This window comes from Neovison vison, chromosome 7 (genome assembly GCF_020171115.1).
Source record: "Neovison vison isolate M4711 chromosome 7, ASM_NN_V1, whole genome shotgun sequence".
NCBI classification, from domain to species: domain Eukaryota; kingdom Metazoa; phylum Chordata; class Mammalia; order Carnivora; family Mustelidae; genus Neogale; species Neogale vison.
Window position 1 is genome coordinate 93,708,468 of NC_058097.1, and position 16,245 is coordinate 93,724,712.

The 16,245-nt window shown below is 42.8% G+C and overlaps 1 long non-coding RNA gene across 1 annotated transcript in view; it reads right to left on the bottom strand.

Moving 5' to 3' along the window:
- Positions 1-4,083: 4,083 nt before the first annotated feature.
- The window catches only part of LOC122913951, a 95,987-nt gene continuing 83,825 nt past the window's right edge, over positions 4,084-16,245 (bottom strand). Inside the window, exon 3 of the long non-coding RNA XR_006385755.1 lies at positions 4,084-4,147. This is a non-coding gene — a long non-coding RNA (uncharacterized LOC122913951). The remainder of the gene's footprint in view (positions 4,148-16,245) is intronic.

Genomic DNA, 16,245 nt, shown 5'->3' on the forward strand with positions numbered 1-16,245 from the left:
CAGAGATTCATCAAAGAATATGGCACCTCGCACATGTTGAGGTATAATCTTAAGTGGCAGATTCAGAGGATTGTTAGGTTAGCAATACGAAAGCATGGCGGACCATGAGAAGAGTAAAGGAAGAACGGCTCCATAACTGGCCTGGCTGCAGGGGATTGTACCTCACATTTACTTAACTTGACAATCAAAATAACTTTTGCCTTCTGCTCTCTCATAAATTCAGCACTCTGCTGAAAAGCTGTGACCCCAACAACCATCTTTGAGGAACTTGGGTTATGGGAAGTAATGGGACACCAGAATGTGATCCTAAAGTTCAGGTCTGAAAACCTTTTCCAAGATGGGGGCAGAAGAAGGACCCAGAGCCCTAATACCAAGCATCTTCTCCTTGCCTCTGCCTTCCAGAGGCGTTTCCATCACTAATCCCACAGACTTTATCCTCTTCACTCGGTACCACTAAATACACACGATCTGAATTATCTTCAGGGTCACTAGACAGAACCAGGCAAGGTCGTCTTTCTGTACTTTGAAAGCCGAGCCCTTCCTTTCATAATTCCAGGAAGTTTTATGGCTGTGACAAGAGAACGAGGACACACACACATATATACACATACATGGTCTCTACGCTTGTCCTTTTTATAGGCTGTAGCACATCTGTTTGTTGTAAGGCTGCAGAAACCTAAAACCTGAAATGTTGATCAAGACAGATATGTTTTATTTCATGTGCTAAAAGAAAAATTAATGAGGCAAATACTGTTTCTATGGCCAATGTGGGATGGAGAAAGTGACAACCTCCATCTATATCTTTGCATACTTAAGGCAAGAAATGAGACTAGAGCACAAAGTCGTCTAATTTAGGAAGTTCTATTTAGGAAGCAGCTCTTCTGAGGGCTGTGGAAAAGCATTCCAGAAATAAATAAGATTGCTTCGCGAATGAATGAGTGTAGGCGCTGCCTTCCCAGGGCCTGTCCCTAAGTCCTGGACGAGTCAGAGGTGGCACAAGGCACCAGGGAGAGGGTTGGGCCAGGAGCCCTGTGGCAGAGTTCTCAGGTTGGCTGGGTTTGAGCCAGGATGGAAAGAAGTTGGGCGGATGTCCAGGAGAAGCTTTGTAGTATTAAAGCTCCTCTCCTTGCCTGGAATGGCCGTGAACTCCAGCCTGGGAGTCTGAAAGCTACCCAACAGCCTGAGGGTTTGGAGTCTCCTCACACCACAGACCTTTAGCCTTTGACTTCCAACAAATGGACTGAGCCGCAGATTTGTGGAAGGAGAAAGGAACAAACTGAGTAGCTTGAAAACCATGAGGCACAGGCAGAAAAGGGTCAGCCCAGGTCTTGACAGATGAAGCACTGAGGGACCTGACTCCAGGTCACCGGAGAAGACTGTCATGCAACTGAGCTCCAGGGACGGGGCTTCTGGTCCTGCCTTTCCAAGTCCACTGCGGTGCCTGCATGACGTTAGGAAGAAGGACTGGAACTGGAAGGGAGTGGATGGGTGGGGGCAACGGGGACATGGGATGTGAGTAAGTTACAGCAGGCAGGGGCGGGGGGCTGGGCTTGGGTCATCCTGTGATTGGAGTGGGCCACTGAGGGGAGACGGAAGGGGGGTGATGGGTGCCAGAGACAAACTGAACGGGCGTCAACATTTGGCATTCGATTGCCATGGGCTAGGAAGCGGCATCAACCGAGTGGAGCTGTCCATTCACTGATCACGCCTGTGCTGGGTCAGAAACACTGCACACACAGACCCCAGACCACAATGAGTGGGCCTGCCTCCCCCAGCAAGGACTGGCCCCTGGGAGCCCCTCCCCCGACTCTTTCAGACAACAGAGGAGGCTGTGGGTCTTTGTCTGAGCGCTGGAATCCTCCCCTTCCTGAATCCCTCCCACCCACCAAGCCAGAGGCTCTTCCCCTGCAGAGAGGGAACATCTGTGCCCCGAGATGAAGGCCAGAACTGAACTGATTAATTTACTAATCCTTTCAAATCAGCTCCAGCTCCCAGGGTGAGAAACCAAAAAACAACAAATTGCCTCCTTTTTTTTTTTTTTTAAGTGGAAACCTGAAGAAGAAAAACAAATTCCCCGAGAACCACTAAATTTGTCCTCATCTTACCCTCTTGAGCCAATCTTCCCTAAAAGCCCATGTAACCTTTCTAATTCTACCTGCTGTGTACCTAGAATGGTCTAACAGCTCCGCCTTCCTCTGAATATCCACTGGGAGACAATGCAGGGACTTTAAAAATTCTCCTGGGAAACAATCTGAGGGGTTTGAAGTGGCGGGGCAGGTGGGAAGTTGGGGTACCAGGTGGTGGGTATTATAGAGGGCACGGCTTGCATGGAGCACTGGCTGTGGTGAAAAAATAATGAATACTGTTTTTCTGAAAATAAATAAATTGCAAAAAAAAAAAAAAACTTTAAAAAGGAAAAAAAAAATTCTCCTGGGGCCCGGGGCAAAGCATGCCTTTGCTTAGAGTCTAGATGATGACAGTGTGAGCCCCCGGGACATTTAGGACATCCGTCGTGCTAATGGCCACCATGCCAGGCTCTACTCGGGCTTTCTCTCCAAGAAATAGCTCAATTAAATAAGAAAAAACCAAACTCATAAAATACAAAAATAGTTCAATGCAAAACTGCTCCTGCCACTGGGAACCGGAGAGAGCTGCAGCTCCAGAGACAATTTTATAGGGTCTCTTGGCATTGTGGAGCTTATTAAATTCATACATCACTTTGCCAAGGGCTGGAGGGAACTTTGGCCCTACTTCCATTATTCTCCCTACTCCCCTATGTAAGAGAGTCACTTTAATCTCTCAGTAAAAGACAAGATGGTAGAAGAAACAGCACCACCGTTGCCATGACCCTGAACTGACCCCCATCGTGTCCGCACACTTCCCCACTATTCCGATCCCTTGGTCCCCAGGTCTCCATGGGAGTCCGTTATTTGTTGTCTCTGTCCTCAGTGAGAGTTCCTGTGCTTTATCAAAACCTGCCCTGTGTCAGAAAACTGCCTATCCTCATGTCTCCTCTTTCCCTTTTCTACCAGCTCTCACTTCTTGGAGAGGAGAAACCATCCATTCTCTCTGTGATCTCCCACTCCTCCCATTCTGCAAGCCTTCTGCTACTTCCATACCCAGCTCTGAGTCAGACCGCTGAGACTGACACCTGGCCCAGCTTTCATACTAGTTATTTCACCTCGCGCAAATTCTCCTTGACCCACCATCAACGCATCTCCAGGTCTGGGGAAATGTCCCACAGTCATTACGGAGGGAGAGCTGTCCCGGCAATCCAGGAATCGTGAAGTCTGTGTTTCAGTCTCAGTTCTAGAATAACAGGATGTATATAGGCTTGGGATGATCTCAAAGCTCCTCTGATTCTCACCATATTTCCTTTAAAGTGGAAATAAATCATACTCATTTCATGAGGTGGTTGGAAGGATTAACTAACGATGATGATGAAAAGGCTTTGCTTCTGTAAAGCATGGAAGCCATGCAAGGTATTAGCTTCATTATCATTCTACCGTGTTGCTGAGGTCGCTAATATAGAACCGGGGTAAGTTGTCCCTGTGTTAGGCAGCGCCCAGCATATGACCCCCTTCCCTAAGGATTGATCTCCTTTAGAGATGGGCCTGGGGAATGACATTGCTCTTCCACAATCATTCCCTCCGAGTCAAAAGTCAGTGACCGCAGGTGTGGTCACCTGACCTAAAGAGGTGAATCACATTCTCTCACCAGGGGGTTTCAGAGTAAGGGTTCGGAGCAGCTAGTCAATATCAGATGCTCACTTCAACTAAGGACACACAGATGTGGGAGATGAGGAATGGTGTTATTTGGCCCATACACAAAGAAGCAGAAAAAGAGAGAAGTATGAAGCAACCACCTGCATTCAACTACTTTTGCATCTGAGGTCCGGGCTCTAGAACTATGAACACTGTGGCAGAAGATGAACCTATGCGTCCTGTGTGGACCATGAGGAGTCCAGGGTGAGCTGGCGCTCGGGCAAGAGACAGCATGCGACCTGAGCTGTCCAGACTCACCTGACACAGCGAGGCCTTGGTGTTCTCCTGTTGAACATGAATCATTTCACAAGTGTCAGCATCAGAAGAAGCCACTGTGGGACCAGGCAGGACCAAGACAAGAACAGGCCGCTTCATAACTATGTCTGAACACAAACAAAACATGAACATCTATGAAATGATCAAACATCGCCCCCTTCCTGGCTAACCGGAGTGATTGTTGACTCTTTCCTGATCACAGTCTTAGCCTGGATCTAGATTTCTCTCTTTCTAATTAAGCCCATGTATTTCAAGCCACCTTTAAAATAGTGACCAGCTCTCCCCATAGATGACTCTGGGCATTTTTTAGAACATCACTGCAAAGGATTTCGATGGTGCAAAGGAAACCCTTTCTATACTGTTGGTACTCCTTGCCTTTTTCTTTCTCCATTACAGCCTCACAGCTTAATTCTTGCTAATAAAAAGTCCATTCATATGTCTTAATGCTTCTAAGTAAAGCAATAATGGGAGTCCTGGTGCCCTGCTTCTCATCACAAGAGAACAGGGTATAATTTCTTATATTTAAGGAGACCTAATTATCAGGAAAAGAATAACATCCTTCTCACTGTTACAATATATTCTCTTTTGTATCCTGATGAAAAAAATAATTCATGCATAATAATCAATATGGAGCTCTTTTTCTGCATACAAACACCAATACCTCCCTTAACCAAGGAAAGAAAAAAAAAAACAATATTAAAACAAAGGAAAAATTGGATGGTTGATGTCTATGACTTTTTCAAATTCAGAAGAATTTTCCACATACAGAAACCTCTTAATTGAAATCTCTCTACTGTTCAAGTTGGCATTCATCAATTTTGATGACAATAAATGCTTTCTATTCTGGATGAAAGCAAAAGTTCTCTGATCCCTGGAGCGCAATAATGGATCATTCATTTTTAAGCTGTGGGACACTGATCTCTCCTGAAGAAAAGTTTATGGTTTAAGAAGCAGAAATTGTTCCTTTCTGGTTATGCCTTCTCTGCTGGACTTCCAGGGTTAGACCTCCTGATTCCAAATCAAAGTCTCACTTCTTTCTGTCTTACTTTTTGGGTTTTTGGAAAAGATTTCAGTTTCTAAAAGGTGCTTTCTTATCAGTAGCAATGGGCATGGCCAGTCCTTGAGTCCTGGGTTCTAAATATCATTTCCCACTAAAAAGATCAGACCTCACTTAAAAAAGCAAACAATCACCACAACAAAACACAATACAAAAACAAAAATACCAATTCCAGGACTAGGGAAGTAAAAGCACAGGGGGACTTACAAGACTATGAAACCTCGTCGTGGTACCACAGATCCAGGAAGTGCTCGGAGACTGAGGTGCTCATGCCAAAAATATTCAAAAACCAGCTCACGGGGCCCACACTGGCCAAATCAATTAAAAAAAAAATCCATGTCTATAGTATTAGTCAACACAAAGAAAGAAAGAAGGAGCATCATGGGACAGGAAGGAAAGCCCTCCTTTATAAGAGAATACCAGATAAATAAATGTGGGATGAATCCCAGAAATGGAAAATTGCTGTTTTACATCCTTAATAGGATAACAGTTTCAGGTAAAGACCATGGACCCCAAGGGGTCAAAGATGTAGGGGAACAGACTGTTAGGCTAGTGCCAAGTATCAGTCTACATTTTAATTACTAATTCCGAGAAGGACAGTAGATCTTTAGGATGGAACGACCAGGTAGCTGCTACCTTACCCATGGATCCCGGGTGGGCATCATTTATGGTAGGTGAGCCTGCAGACATGCAACACGAAACACAAAACAGCACCTGGGAAGGTGCTTCAATGATAGGAAACATGGAGGATATAAGAAGAGATGAAATGACACATAGGACACAATCAGGAAAATCCAGAGTGTGGGACATTTTATAGAAAACTGACTCCAGAAATTCAACATCATGTCAAAAAGAAGAAAATTCTAGATTAAAAGAGAATAAAACCTCGTAACAACCAACATAGCTTATGAGCCTTGATTGAATCTTGGTTGCAAATAAATAGTTGGTTGGAAAATGAATAGCTCTCATACACATTCTTGGACTGCTGGGAAAATATGAACATGACTGGATATCAGAGCATTACTGGGAATTTCCTTAGGGATGATAATGGCCCGTGATTTTGAGGAAAATGTCCTTATTCTTTGGAAATACATACCCAAATATTTAGGAGTTAAGTGTCATGTTCTTTGCAACTTAACTTTGAAAATGGTTCAAGGGAAAAGGAGGTTCCCCAAGGAAAGGGATGGGGAGAGAGGAAGCAACAACTCTGGCAAAATGTTAAGAATTCGTGATTAAATCTAAGGGAAGGTCCTATGAGGTTTTATTGTTCTTTCAACTTTACTACTACTACCAGTTGAGTTCTCCAGGAGGCCAACTCTGAGATGGAGGTTAGTGTGGGGGGTTTATTAGGGAAAGCTCTTGGGATCATCACTGTTGGAGGAAGGAAGGAAGCAGGTTTGGGCAGAGGAAGGAATTGAACTGGGTTGCAAACACAAGGACTCAGCTGAGCTGATCCTTCTGGGAGTTTGGAGCTGGGATGGCCCCTCCTGGTTGGTCCCTGTAAGGGTGAGGGGGCAGGGCTGTTCCTCCCTCTGGCCCCAACCCAGGATTTCAAATGACTGACTGACTGACTTCAGTTCTGAATGGGGGATCTGGGTGACAAAACACAACACTCATAAATTTGAAATATTTTGTATCAGCTTGGGGATGGGATATAAAAAGAAATTGCATTCCCCTGGAAACATCTGATAACCATGTGCCAACAATCATTTCATCCTTATAAAACACTTCAGGTACAACAATTGGCATCCCCATTTTAGAGATGAGGGAACTGAGGCAGTGCTAAGTGAAGTCATCAACCCAAAGTAAGTGTCAGGGCTGGAATTCAGGTCCAGGTGGTCTGACATCAGAAGTGTGGGGTTAACCCACTGCACTATGACTCTCTGTTACCTCATTTAGTCCCCTGGAAAACATCCCTTCCTCAGCGTTCCCACATTCCTGCCTGTCTTACTGTTCCAGTTGCATGAGGGAGAGAGGCTCCTACCCGGCAGCCCTGTCCATTTACAACGATTCCAGATCTTCCTCCACAGAAATCATTTCTTCCCCATTCCCAGCCTGTTCCCATCTCATTGAATGAGGAAGGACTCCACCTGTGCTATTTTAGCCTCTGTGTGTCCTTCATTTCAGAAGGGCCCTTTGCTTCCACCGAAGAAAGTGGCTAACAGATGTTTTCAAACACTGAGTGTCACTGGCATGTCACTTATCAGAGGCTGAATGAAGGGAGCTTTCCTGGGTGCAGAAGGGAATCTTGCATTTTAAAGGAGCCATTCAGGGAAACTTTTTGCTGATCTTCCATGAACATCAATGTTCCTATTTCATGGTTCCATGACAGCCTGTGTGTGTGTGTGTGTGTGTGTGTGTGTGTGTGTAGTGTGAAGTAAGAAGTGGAAAGCTCTACCCCTCTGTCACATAGACTTAAGTGGTTCCCAAAGCATGGTCACTTGAGTTTCAATGTGTTAAGAATTCAGTAAGGCAGCTTGTTCTGTCCACACACATCTTTCTTCTCCCCAGTGTGCCCCCATGTCTCCAGAATACCCAGACTAGGACACATTTCCAAGAAGCCTCCGGGAACCATGGCTTGCTCCCCTCCAACCCTCAGGGTTGTCATGGAGCCTGGCTGCTCATGTCTTGCTCTTTTCCTTCTGGTGACTCCTCTTCTCCAGAATCCTATCATTGCTCTTAGATTTAACCTCTAGGAGAATCCACCCACACATGTATGTGGTCTCCCAAAAATCTGTGTCTGAACCTCCATTATAGATGTATTTTTATTTCTACCTCTTCCCCTCAAAGGACTCCATTTTTCACTCTATTGGTATATGCACTAAGGGGCTGGAAAGCAGCCATCATCATGTGTATTGTGTGTGCATAGGGGTACATGCACATGTATACATAACCATTTGCACATACACACTTGTCTATGCAATTCCAGACATGTAAAATGATACTGTTAGCTCTCAAGTCTTCCAATCCCCCCACACAGATGGAACAGCTTTGCCTTAGAGGTTCACTCTGAGCACAGTTACATTTCTATAATAACTCAAAATTTTAGCATAATTTATCTGTCCATATGTTTGTCTTCCCCATAAGTCTGAGAGCTCCTATGGGTAAGAAAACTTATAATTTCCTATTCTTTGTATTCCCAGTGCCTGGTAAATAGGTACAATGCTGTTGCTGCATGAAAAAAAGGCAGCAATATCAGTCGGTCAACCATATTATTGAGGGTGACTCTGTCCAGCAGGACACGTAAGTGTGGCAAAGGGTTCTTTTTTTTTTTTTTAAGATTTTATTTATTTATTTGACAGAAAGAGAGGCAGAGGTGACAAGTAGGCAGAGAGGCAGGCAGAGAGAGAGGAGGGGAAGCAGGCTCCCCGCTGAGCAGAGAGCCCAGTTTGGGGCTCAATCCCAGGAACCTGAGATCATGACCTGAGCTGAAGGCAGAGGCTTAACCCACTGAGCCACCCAGACACCCCTAGCAAAGGGTTCTTATGTCTTTCTACTTCCTACCTACACAAACCCAGACAGTATTAGTCCTTCTAGAAAGATTTTTGTTCTTTTTAGAATGGAAATTCTTGAAATAAAAAAAAAATGTCCTTCATTTGTTCTACACAGAGACCAGTGATGCTAAGCACCTCATAACGATTTGCTCTGAATCAGAAATTTTATTCATGGCCTAATTTTCAAAAATGTCTTTCCTTTACTATTCCCCAAGTATATGTGTAAATGTATTTATACATACATTCTAGTTTGTGAGCTCTTCAAAGAGAGGACTGGTCAATCTTTATAATATATTCACATGATTCCAGCACATGGCCATATTAATTAACATTAAATTAGAAGTAACAAATGCTGTCACTTTAGAACAGTTTGGGAACAGCCATTAGCTAATGAACAAACTGCTCAGATATCAGCTATATGACGTTATCTATTGCTGTCTCCAAACACCTGGCACTGTGATTATTTGCTGGAGCAGGTCTTTGTGGCAGTAAAAAAGTATGCAATGGTTGGTTCTAATTTGTTTTGTTTGATAGCTTCTAATTCAGCCATATGTACACGGATTTCTGGTACACATGCTGCTCTTCCCTTCTCCCCACACTCCTCCAGGACCCTGTCGTTTCCCACTAGTATCTTTCAATCTGGCTAGAGCTCCATACCTCTCATGCGCTTCTCTCCATACCTCACTCTGTGGCACCAGGAGGAGGACAGAGCAGCTTCAACCTTAGAGAAGATAGGGATCAAAGGAACTTGGACTCCTAAACAGTGGCGAGAGGAAGAGCCAGGGGTAAGAGGGGAAAGAGAGATGGATGGAACTAAGGCTGTTGAGAGCCTATCATGTGCCAGGTATGATGTCAGGCATTACATCCATGATTTTATTCCATCCCCTGAAAAATATTACATATTGTCTTCAGTTTACAGAAGAGAAAATGAGGTTCCAGTTTCCAGTGTCATACAACACAGATGTGGTGGAACCCAAGCCAGCCATTCCCAATCCTCTTCAGGATATCTGGGTGAATGCCCTCAGTCTTATGACTCACTTCCCACTGGAGGTACAACCTTGAGTAACTTCACTGAATGAAGCATTTTGAGTGTTTTTCCCCTAAGTATTTTATCTATTGTCACATAAAATCCTGTATTAATAAATCACACAATCTATATCTCTTTCTACACTGGTAGAGAGTAGGCTCTCATACCTCCCAGGGAGATCATTATGCTCTCTCTCTCTCTCTCTCTAGCTTCAAATTGGTGGAAAAGAATATCTTCCTCTTAACCCCACTATTGGTCAAAGTCTTAGTTCAAAATCACTTCATTACAAATTAAAAATCATCCTCTCTCCGTCTTGTCCAGACAAAAGGAATTTAGAAGGAGACACAGGTATCTAATGGAACCTAAGGTCAGAAAGTACAATCAGTCCTCAAAAGGGGCTAGAACCAGAAACTAGTCAGTAGCAAGTCAATCAGGTTCTCATTCTCTCTCTCTCCCTTCCCCATACTCACTCTACACATCTGTTTCATCCTTTGCCCTTTTCATGCACTTGACCTTCTCCATTTGAGCAAGTACTTGACTCAGGTACAATCTCCCACCTCTGTTGCCCATCACTTAGTTCAAGCATCTCACCCAGCCCTTACCATGTCTCTAAGCCCCACCTGTAAATTCTCAGAAGACAGAATCTGATAAGCCCAGTGTGAATCAGATGGTCACCACAATTCCATCAGTGGTGACCACAGAGGCAGGTGACTTGCCTCACGGATCTCTGCTCTCTGAGAAGGAGGTGTGGATAGGTTCTGAACAGAGTGTGGGAACATGGAAGCCATGATTAGAGGAAGAAATGACTGAAAGTCCAGCAAAACATGAACTCTAGTAAGGTGTGAGTATTGTCAGTGATAACTGAAGAGCTCAGAGCCAGAGGCGACTAAGCAGAGGTCCCTACTGGCCCAGCTGCTAACAATGCAATTAACCGTGGTGAGAAATTATTGGGCTACGAATGCTTTAACCCAAAGTTATATTTCTGGCCTTTTTGATTCTTTGATTCCATTTCTTCCTGTCAATATTTGATTCACTGTGAAATAACAAAATCCTGGAAACCACCTGATGGTCTATCACTATGGAAACAGTGAATCAAATTCTGGAACAGTCATTGTATAGAACACTGTGCATCTATTAAAAGGAATGAGTTGGACTGGAATGCATTAAACTGAGAAAATATTCAGGATTTTATTAAATTAAAAAGCATTGCAGAATAATGTATATAATATCCTAATTTGCAAAACAACAACAACAACTACAAAGCTAAGTTTTAGCCAGCTATATTTATGTAGCAAGGTGTAGGTGAGTAAGGATATACCAAAGTGTGAACACTGGTTACTTTGGGGCTGGGGAAGGGGGGCCCTACGTAGTGAAAATGGTAGACAATGGTTTCTTTATATACCTCTAAATGACTTATTAGAAAACCCCCATGCCATCCTTGTAAATTTTTAAGTTTATAAATGAAGAAGAAAGGTTTTTTGAATTCTATATTCAAGAGTCCATCTCAAATACTACCATTTCTGGCCTTTTTGGGTCCCCTACCTACACATGGGTGCTCTGTGAAAACTCCCACAGAACATGGACTTCTCTTATGATTCTGATATTTTGGGGCGATAAATGGTGCCTATTTCTCTTCACCTTACTTACATTGTAACTCTATCAAGGAGCCATTTTTGGACACCCTCCACCCACCCCCCCACACCCCTCCATCAACAAAAACCCAACATCTAAAATGGTATATTATACAGAAGAAATACCTGGCAAATCTTTACTGACTAGGATTAACTCCATACTTAGCAATTCTTCAAGCATGTCCTGTGTGTTGTCTTCAAAAACGTAGATTCTTTCTAAGAATTTGCTTTGAACTGTAAATGCAGCAATCTCTAATTCTATAGGACAATGCCACATTATTTTCTAGCCATTTCAAGGTAATTTATATTTTGGTTCATAATTTGAGGGGAAATCAAATGAGTCTTTTTTTTTTTTTTAAATACTGTGAGCTGATAACTCGTGAGCTCCAAGCCACCATACGTCCTTAAAATTAATTTGGGGCACCTCAGCTGACCCTGGCAGGCCCAGTCCAGCAGGCCCCGGGCTTGAGAAGCCAAAGCGGTGATTCACACTGACAGAGATGAAATGGCTCATGTCAAACTCTTCCAAATTACACTCATGCTTGACCTGCTCTTCTCCTCCTGAACACACCTCATTACTGAGAAACTACCATTCAAGGGACATAGAGTTAAACATTTAATAAATCCGTGATCAGAATCCAGGAGCATAATTAAATCTTTGATGAAAGTGAGAGAGGGTGGGAGCAGAACCCAGGTAGAACACAGAGAACAAAGGTAAGGGTAGGAAAGATGTTTGTGTCGAGACAGTGATCAGAAATTCCTAGACTTTCAGTTGTCCTTTGGACCATGCTTTCACTTGGCTTGGTGGCAGCAAGTTTATAGGGAACTGGGGACTAATCTCAGTGGATATTATGAAGCCTCTGAGGAGTTAGACCAAAACACTGTCAATAATGCAGGCACTTGAAGCTGACCTTGAACTCACCCACTGCCATACAGCAAGAATAACATGTCTGAGTGCAATATATATCTAATAATAAAACACCATACCTATAAAGGTTACTAGAATAAGAAAAGACCTGGGGAGGAGTGATTGGATAATGTATACCAAATAGGATGCACTGAGGAAGAACACAGTGAGGGCAGCAAATATGATGAGGAAACAATGGAACAGGGGTCCAGAGACCTGCCTCTGCCACAAAAATCCCCATTTGTGACCTTGAATCTATCATTCTACCTCTTAAAAGTCTCATGGAGATGCCGTTTGTTCCTCACACTACAATGTGCAAAAGAATCCCCTGGGAATCTTGTTAAAATGCAGAACCTGATTTAGCAGATCTGAGGAAGTTATGCATCCCACAAGTTCTGGAGAGATCCGTAGACCACATGGAGAAACAAGGAATTCGACAATCGCCAGATTCCCTTCCGGCTCAAAAATTTTAATTCCTAAAACAGCATCTCCACTTTTTCATGTAGACCCCTCTGAGTCCCAGCAGAGGGAGGTCTCTGGTCTTCAGAGAATTAGTCTGCTTTCTTTCCCAATTTAACACTGCCACAATTCTCACAATCACTTGGGATTCTCCTCTTCTACTAAATAAACGAAAATGACATTGAACAACCCATCCTTTCTCATCTACCAAGCTTAGAGGCAAACACACAGCCCCTTTTTATGTTAGGAGATTTTTCTGCTTGTTATTTGGAAAACTGACCAGAGCAAGTGACAAACACTTTGACCAACTTGTTAATATTCTAGACATTTCCTTCTAGTGATTTTTCATATATAAATATATATATGTGTGTGTATATAAATATACATATTTATATATGTGTATGTGTATATATATGCATACACATGTATACATATGTGTATACATGTATATATATAAATACATACATATATATATACACACACATACAGATACATGTTTTTTCAAAATGGGAATTATAGTGAATATATAGGTTCATGCTCACCACCAAATTATATTTTCTCACTTCATGAAACATTTTCAAAATTGTGATTTTAATGACTTCACAATATTCCATCATAAGAATGTCCATTACTCATATGGCAATTGTTGGACAGTTAAGTTTTTTGTTGCAATTTTAAATAATATGAAGGTAAAAATCCTTACTGTTTTCCTAGCTACCACTTTTTAAATATCTACTATGTGCCAAACACTGTGTTAAATGCTTGACATACATCATTTAATCCTTGTAATGATCTTTCAAGATGAATATTATTGTAATATCCATTCTGTTGAGAAAGACACTGAGACACAGACAAGTCACATAACTTACTCAGGATCACAGCATTGGTCAGTGGCAGAGGTGGAAATACCCACAGGTCTGTCTGACTCCAAAACCAAGCTCATAACCACTGTGTGGTACCTCCTTGTACATAAACCCACAGGTGTCTTTCTGATTATTTCACTAAGATAATTTGTTTTTTTGTTTTTGTGTGCATAAATTCTTTTAGTTTAATTGCAAAGGTGATACAGGCTCAAAAAATAACTGAGACAATGCATGGATGTAAATAAAAAATCTACATCCTCCTTTCTCTCCCTTCACTGATTTCTTGAGGTTCGTTTCCTTTCCATGTGTTTTCTATGCTAAAATAGCACACGGAAAGGCAGAAATCATGTGATTTTCACCATTTCGTCCCTGGCACAGAGCTAGCTAAACATTTGTTAAAAGAATAAATGAATCATTGAATACTTTTTAAAAATGAAAATGAGAGGCGCCTGGGTGGCTCAGTGGGTTAAAGCCTCTGCCTTTGGCTCCAGTCATGATCCCAGCATCCTGGAATCGAGCCCTGAGTTGGGCTCTCTGCTCAGCAGAGAGCTTGCTTCCTCTTCTCTCTCTGCCTGCCTCTCTGCCTACTTCTGATTTCCGTCTGTCAAATAAATAAATAAAATCTTAAAAAAAAATGAAAATGAAGCCTTACCATACATTGTTTCACTTAAATTATTATTTTCACTTTTCATCTCAAGAAACTTACAACATACAGATGTAATTATTTAAAAAATAACTGTATAAATAATCCATGATATGGATACACTGTAATTTATTAAGCCATTTCCCATAAATCGACATGTATGTTTACTGATTTAGGGAGTTACTATTGATGTTGCATTAAATATCCACACATATTTTTTCTTTTTTTTTTTTAAAGACTTACTTATTTTAAGAGGGGGGGATGGGAAGGGAGGCAGAGGGAGAGGAAGAGACACTGTCAAGCAGACTCCGTGCTGAGTGCAGAGTCCAATGTGGCGCTCGATCCCAGGACCCTGAGATCATGACCTGAGATGAAATCAAGAGTCTGATGCCCAACCGACTGAGCCAGCAAGGTGCCCCTCCCCATGTGCTTTCATATACTGATGCTTTTATCTCTTTAGAATAGTTTCTATAATTAGGATTACTGGTTCATAAGGGATGTATATAAAGCTATCCATTTTGGTGTTTCGATTTGCATTTTCTTTATTACTGGTGAGGCTGAATGCCTTTTTAAATTTCTTGCTTGCTTGCTTTTTTTCTGTGAATTGCAAGAAACTTGCTCTAAGTAAAATTGCTGGATTAAAAGATGTGAACATTTTAAATGTGCTTGACATCTAGCCAAATTGTCTTCCAGAAGTGATGGAATAACTTACCCTCCTACAAGCAGAGCATGTAACGTCCAAACTAGGTATTTTAATTAAAAAAGTAAAAGCATTTGCCAATTTGAGAGTCTCTGATGATTTCCTTGGGCATTTCTCACCTTTCCTTCAGAAAGTGAGGCTTGCTTTCCCCCGCCCCCTTCAGAAAGCTCCTGGAGAGAAATTTCATCCTTAAAGGGAAAAAGCTGGGTGGAGGGAAGAACCTTCAGCACAGGGACTTGGAAGGGCAGCCAGGAGCTATACTGGGAGGTTAAAGGCATTTCCAAGAGGATAATGGAACAGGAGAATGAGGGCTAGTCTTGTGTCCAGAAGAAGTGAGACAGCCCATCCAGAATTTGAGGGCAAGTTTATACTGGCACTTGCTGTGGGGCATGGCCAAGGTGCTGTGGGGGAAGCTTAATTTTTCCTGTCACATTCTAGGAAGCATTGGCCATCAATGGGCCTAATCTAATTAAGCAAAATTTAATTCAAACAAGCAAATACTGTTCAACATTTGCCAGAAGCAAAGCCCTGACAAGGGGAACAGATTCCCACTGTATAAACTACATTATTAAAAAAAGACTATAAAAACCCTAAACCAGAGTGAGGTGTGAACTATTTGGAAGGTTCATCGAACTATGGTGAGTTGAAACTGAGAGGTTATGTTCACTTAGTAGGATCAGGAAAGGCTTTCTAGAGAGAGGTCAGGAGGTTCAAATGGTGCCTCGGTTCTGAAAAATGTTATGTTACATTACATTCCCTCACCCAGCCACTGTCAGAACTCTGGGCAGCCACCAACCAATGTGCTACCCTCGCACATCCATCCAAGAGTTGCCCTTCCATCAGTCCTAGACCTGCAGGCTGATTAGCATCAAGTAGGGAATTTACCCGGCTTCTACTAAAGACTGGAGTTCAGAGGCTCAGTTTAAATTAAGAGCATCTGGTGTGTCCCCAGCAAGGTCAAGCTAAGACTCAATGTGGCTGTTTAAGAAAACAGTTGTTGGTGACCTCTCTGGCTATAGATTCTGCTGGGGGCTTGTATTTCGCTGAAGAAAAGGGGAGGGAGATTTTATGCAGGAGAGGGTGAATGAAAGAGCAAAAGAGTAAGGAGTGGGTTGTTTAGTTTGACATGGTTTCTGTTCCCTTTGGATCCCCCAGGGTCCTGAGGGACTGGCCATGAGCCCCATAAGCAAGAAGCATTCCAGAATATGAGTTCTCAGAGGCTGTGGGTCTCAGCACCCAGGCAGGATTTTTCAGGAAAAGTCAGGGCTTCAAGGCAGAGAAGTCCAGCTCTCCTCCTGGCCCCCATGCTGAGTCTTTAACCTGAGGGCAGCTTTGCCCAAAACAGCGAGCACCAGAGGAGGCTATCTGCGGGAGAGCAAGTCCTTGCGAAGGGCATCAGCTACAGGGCTGGACAACTCCCTGGA